This window comes from Choloepus didactylus, chromosome 19 (assembly GCF_015220235.1).
Source record: "Choloepus didactylus isolate mChoDid1 chromosome 19, mChoDid1.pri, whole genome shotgun sequence".
Taxonomy (NCBI): Eukaryota; Metazoa; Chordata; class Mammalia; order Pilosa; family Megalonychidae; genus Choloepus; species Choloepus didactylus.
This window is the reverse complement of record NC_051325.1, coordinates 54,786,469-54,792,854: the sequence shown is the minus strand read 5'-3', so window position 1 is coordinate 54,792,854 and position 6,386 is coordinate 54,786,469. Positions and strand designations below refer to the sequence as shown.

The following is a 6,386-nucleotide window of genomic DNA, read 5'->3' as shown; positions in this document are numbered from 1 at the left end:
AGAACCATGTGCATTATTAGCAGTTTTCTATCGTAAAATAGCTCAAAGGCAAAGAGGCATAGGTCACTTGGAAGGGTGTGCTGGACAGCTCATTCAGTAATCTTTTTTCTTTTGCCCAATTTGAAGTCCAATTTGAAGATAACACGACAGGGTGTTATCTCTGGGAAGGAGGGGCCGTGTCTGTCTTGTTAACCATAACCCAGTGACTGAAACATAGTAGGTCCTCAGTGAAGTCTACTTGAATGAACAAATGAATGAATGAATGAATCTGTCCATTTCCCCTAAACATCCTAGTGCCCTTTTTGGAAGTAAAAACAAGAGTACAATAGAAACACAATACTATTAAATCTTAGCTAGATACTGCTGATTGTGGGAAACTTCACCTAACGCCACCTTATTTTTCTTTATTTTTCTTAAAAAAAAAGGGTGGGGAGTTGAGGTTAGTAAGTGTTGGAGAGATCATCTTACTAGAAGCTTAAAAATTATTTCACATCACTCTTTAGGCAGTAGTTCTTAACTGAGGAGGGGGAGGCAGGAGCTGATTTTGCCCCCGAGAAGACATTTGGCAATATCTGGAAACATTTGGGTTGTTACATCTTTGAGGGGAGAAGGACGGGAGGGAGGGCTGCTAGTGGGGACGGCATCTAGAGTGTAGAGACCAGGATGCTGCTAAACTACCACAGTGCACAGGATGACCCTGCACATCAAAGAATTGTCTGGCCCCAAACCTTAACAGAGCTGCGATTAGCAAACCCTGCCCCAGGAACTCCTAGAGCATTCATTCAGAGAGACAGACCGTCCTGCATACTGAAAGAGACTTCATTTCTTCTCTCCCCAGTCTGAGCCTCCCTAAAGCATTTTCATCGTTTCTGAGTTCCCATTTTCCCTGTGTCCTCCCATCTCTCACTCCTGGTGCCCGTGACCTTTTGTCCACTTACCACCAAAACTCCTTCCCTAGAGCAGATCTAAATAACAGCACCCAGGTTGGGGATCTCTGAAAAGAAGGCTTCGTGGTAGACAGAGCTCTGCACTGAGTTCCATTCCTTAGCGAGAACATGGAACCCCTCTGGGCCTTGGTTTCTCCAATTTTTGAAAGGCAGAGGCTGGACTAGATTGACAGATGTCTGGAAGACCCTTCTGCTCTAGGCCCAGGAGTTAGAGGTTTCCAGTACCTGCATCCAGGGCTTGTTGGGTGGAGAGGGCTGCTCTTGGGAAGGTGAAACCATGGGCTGACCGTTCCTGGGACCCCATGCGCTTTGCTCCCCCCCCTCCCTGCCCTGAGGGAGCCCCCAGTGATGGGACCACCCCGTCCCATCACTGCCCTCTTCCCTGTTCCTCTCCCAGACCCTGGCAACACCCTGGCCCCACGGACCTCCCTCCTGTCTCCCGCAGGCATCTGTATCTTTCTTAAGAAGAGATAAAAGCCTTCAAATGTCTTGCTTCCTGAGGAAATATCTCATTGGGGAAAGGATTCTTTTGAAAATGTGTTTCCCCAGTGGTGCCTGCCACACGTGTGTGTGTACCCATAAGCCCTTGACTGATTTTCTTCCAGTTCCTTCTACTGGGGCCCTACCCACTGCCACCCCCTGGTCCTAGCAGGCCATAGGACCCAGAGAAGGAGCCCAGCATTGTACCCAGTTTATCCCTAATAATAGATTCACTGCTGTTCCTGGGAAAGCCCAGGGTCTCCAGCTCCCACTGGACCCCAGTGCTGGCGTCAGTTTCTTGTATTTGGAGAGATGATGGGAACCCAAATAGAAGGAGTCCAGCCCCCCACTCCAGGTTGTCCTGATAGCACAGAGGGACGAGGGAGTTTTCCAAGATTTTCCTTTGGGGTGCTGTTTGTGAGGGGCTGGTAGCCATCCTTCCTATGTACATAAATATAGTATTTTCCTTGGTAAAACAAAAAAAAGTGCCCTTCCCCGTCCATTATAAGTGCTCTGAAGAAAATGCGGAAAATGCAAAAGCAATGAAATCCACCCATGGTTTTCAGATGAAACCATCTCTTCAGATGAAATTTTTTTTTTTAATCTTCATTTTATTGAGGTATATTCATATACCACGCAGTCATACAAAACAAATCGTACATTCGATTGTTCACAGTACCATTACATAGTTGTACATTCATCACCTAAATCAATCCCTGACACCTTCATTAGCACACACACAAAAATAACAAGAATAATAATTAAAGTGAAAAAGAGCAATTGAAGTAAAAAAGAACACTGGGTACCTTTGTCTGTCTGTTTGTTTGTTTGTTTCCTTCCCCTATTTTTCTACTCATCCATCCATAAACTAGACAAAGTGGAGTGTGGTCCTTATGGCTTTCCCAATCCCATTGTCACCTCTCATAAGCTACATTTTTATACAATTGTCTTCGAGATTCATGGGTTCTGGGTTGTAGTTTGATAGTTTCAGGTATCCACCACCAGCTACCCCAATTCTTTAGAACCTAAAAAGGGTTGTCTAAAGTGTGCATAAGAGTGCCCACCAGAGTGACCTCTCGGCTCATTTTGGAATCTCTCTGCCACTGAAGCTTATTTCATTTCCTTTCACATCCCCCTTTTGGTCAAGAAGATGTTCTCCGTCCCACGATGCCAGGTCTACATTCCTCCCCGGGAGGAGTTTAATAGGGCAATGTTTGAATTTTTAAAACTATTTATTTAAAGAAAAAATGTATTTAAAAAGTAATACACTGGAGTGGTCTCTGTGGCTGCTGAGAAGGTGGTCGGGGAGGTCGGCACCTTCGATACAGCTTCTGTCTGCCAAGGCGGCGGGAAGCAACTGAAAAAGAAAAACTCCTTCCTCCAAAGCCATGGCATATCGGTTCTACAGAAATACCACTTTGAGAAACAGTCTTCAGGAGAGCCTAGATGAGCTCATACAGTCTCAACAGATCACCCCTCAACTTGCCCTTCAAGTTCTACTTGAGTTTGATAAGGCTATAATTTCAGCATTGGCTCTGAGGGTCGGGAGCAGTCAATCTAAGGGGCTCGCTAAATATGTACAGATAATGTGTGAACTTTTGTATTGAATCATGTTGAATTCAGAGAGGTGACAGAGCTTATTAAAATGGATCAAGTGAAAATTGTAGCCTGTGATGGTACAAATCCTGGCTCCAATACTACAGAATGAATAGGGAAAAAATGGTGCTTTTTTGCCATCTTCTGTTATTATTCATCACTTTTTGAAGAGAGGCATAGAAGAGACTTTTTTATTTATTCTGGCAATGCAGAAATGGCTATACTGTGCTCTACTATCAGAGAATTCCAGTAGAGAGACACTTATAACTCTGTAGCCTCTTAATTACCTGTACTATACAGCATGAAGAAACATAACTTCTTTTTAATGATAAATCAAAAGTTGTTGCATTCCCAAGAGCCTTCTTTAATAAACTAATTTTAAAACTAAAAAAAAAAAAAGTAATGAAATTACAGCCAAAACAAAAAGAAGGAAATTAAAAAAAGCTTATTTGGATGTACCACACTAATAATGTAAGATCTGAATAATAAGGGAAGCTGCATGCCGGGGTTGGGGTACACTCTCTGTACTATCAGTTCACTTTTTCTATAAATTTAAAACTGTACTAAAAAATAAAGTATTAATGATTAAAAAAAACAGTTCCCCTGGAATCTTTTTTCCAGAGACAACCACTGATAATACTGTGGTGTTCATTCTTTAATTAGGGAAAATCAGACGTGTCATAAAAGTAGTAGGAGTAATAGCTAACTTTGCTGAGTGTCTACTGCCTACCAGGCATTGCAGTAACTGTGTGACATGTATCCATTCTTGCCACAGCCCCACAGTGATGACCTTCCAGATGCTTCCTCTAAGTGCAAGTACTCTCCTAAGTGCTTTTTGCACATTAACTCATTTAACCCTTGTGACAGTCCTATGAGGCTGATACCACCATATTCCCATTTAACAGATGAGGAAAGTTTGGTAACTTGCCCCAGGTTCCACAGGTGGGGGTGATTGATATTGGATCTGAGAGACGGGATCCATGTTTTAGGAAAGGGGCGGAGCCTTTTGAGGATGGCCGCAGGTGGGCTCCACTGGGGCCAGAGGGACCTTGAAGATACTTGGAACCAGGATTAGTGGGGTGTCTGGAAGTGTGATAACTATGGTTTCAGTGGTCACAAGAGGCTGCTTTTTCGGACTTCCGGAGGATGAAAGAACAGCTTTCCCTTTCCTCAGCACGTGGCTCTGTGCAGGCCACTGAGACACTGAGCTATTTCCCCACCCTTAAAATGGGTTTGATGATTTACACTGACCTGGTGGGGCTGTTGGGAGGATTAAATGTATGCTATAGACGCTTGACAAAAACAATAGCATATGTTCATTGAACATCAAGTGTGTGGGGGACACCAGACTAAAACTTTATGTTCACTGTCTCGTTTTCTCCGGAACCTGTGTTGGTTCAGAGGAAAGCAAGGGGTTTGCAGCTGATCTGAGGTGGAGTAGGGTTTGAGAGTGGATTTGCAAGGGAGCAGGGGCTGCCGAGGCCATTACTGGTAGGTCAGCTGTTACATTTCATCCACTTAACAAGCATTTATTAAGTACCGACTGCATGCCATGCTTTGTGCCAAATACTGTCCTAGATGTAGAGGAGAGAGGAGAAAACGAAGCAGACCTGCTCTGTTAACCAAAGAATGCTATTTTCCCACCAAACATACAATGCAGGAAGTTCTAATGCATGCCTCCTTTTCTTAAGGAACTTGGTTTATGTTCCTTCAAATGCTCCTCCTGGCTCCTCCTTCCTCTACCCAGGGCCCCATCCTACATAAAGGATTAAAAGGAACCCCAACCCACATGAACTAGCAGTAGGTGTAACTACTTAAAAGTTCACTTTGGTTGCAGTAAATTAGTTCACATGTTATTTCATTTTGAGGCTCTTTAATTACATATTCACTTTTGAACTTCACTCTTTCCCTCCCTCCTTCCTTTCTTCCTCCCTCCTTCCTTCATCCCTTCTACTATTTTTTCTTGTTTATTTTGTTCACAAAGATGTATCAGGCCCTTGGAGAGTTTGTGGGTCCCGGACCCCGTGTGTGCGAGTGTGCGAGTGTGTGTGGGGCATATATGAGGAAACAGCAGTGGGGTGAGTTGGAGCAAGAGGGGTGGGTGTGGTGCTGGGTGAGGGAGTCAGATGTGGGTGAGCGTGGGTCACAGTGAAGACTGTGGCTTAGTGACTGAGAAAAAGATACACACGGACCGAATGTATCTGAGAGACTGAAAGAGGGACACGTGGCTGGGGAGCAAGTGTGCAAACTAAGTGTGAGGGTTAGTGTGAGGAAGTTTGGACGAGTGAGGTGGTATATGTGTGGGTGTGATTGTGAGTCCTGGGGAATGAGGGTGTTCTAGTTTGCTAAGCTGCAGGAATGCAAAACACCAGAAATGGATTGGCTTTTATAAAAGAGGTTTATTTGGTTACACAGTTACAGTCTTAAGGCCATAAAGTGTCCAAGGTAACACATCAGCAATCAGGTACCTTTGCTGGAGGATGGCCAATGGCGTCCGGAAAACCTATGTTAGCTGGGAAGGCATGTGGCTGGTGTCTGCTCCAAGTTCTGGTTTCAAAATAGCTTTCTCTCAGGATGTTCCTCTCTAGGCCACAGCTCCTCTTCAAAATGTCACTCTCAGTTGCTCTTGGGGCATTTGTCCTCTCTTAGCTTCTCTGGAGCAACAGTCTGCTTTCAACAGCCATCTTCAAACTGTCATCTGTAGCTTCTGTGCGTTCTTCAAAGTGTCCTTCTTGGCTGTAGCAAGCTCACTCCATCTGTCTGAGCTTATACAGTGCTCTAGTAAACTAATTCAGACCCACCCTGAATGGGCAGGCCAACACCTCCATGGAAATTGTCCAATCAGAGTCAGCACCCACAGTTGGGTGGGGCACATTTCCATGCAAACACCCTAATCCAAACGTTCCAACTTAATCCCCACTAATACGTCTGCCCCACAAGATTGCATCAAAGAATATGCCTTTTTCTGGGGGACACAATACATTCAAACTGGCACAGAGGATGGGAGAGTAAGGGTATGCATGTGCTGGTGAAGGGTGGTAGACAGGTGTGTGCACATGTGTGAGAAATGAGTGTGATTGTGATCCCTGGGGGCACACGTGTGGGAGGCCTGAGATCCAGTGTGGGTAGATGAGGGTGACTGATGGAAGGGGTGAGTGTGGCTGGGTGCACATGTGTGTGGAATTATGAATGTTGGCTGTTGGTAGGAGAGTGAGAGCATACAAATGAGTGATGGGACAAGTGTGGCGGTGTGTGTGTGTGTGAATATGTATGTTGGTGGAAGATTGAGTGTTAAGAGTCGGAGAATGTGACTGTGATGGAGTATGGCAGGTGTGTGTGTGCAGGGTATGTGACTGAATGTCA

General features: G+C 44.8%; 1 pseudogene; it reads left to right on the top strand.

Moving 5' to 3' along the window:
* Positions 1-2,815: 2,815 nt before the first annotated feature.
* On the top strand, positions 2,816-3,135 carry LOC119516210 (annotated as a pseudogene).
* Positions 3,136-6,386: the final 3,251 nt, after the last annotated feature.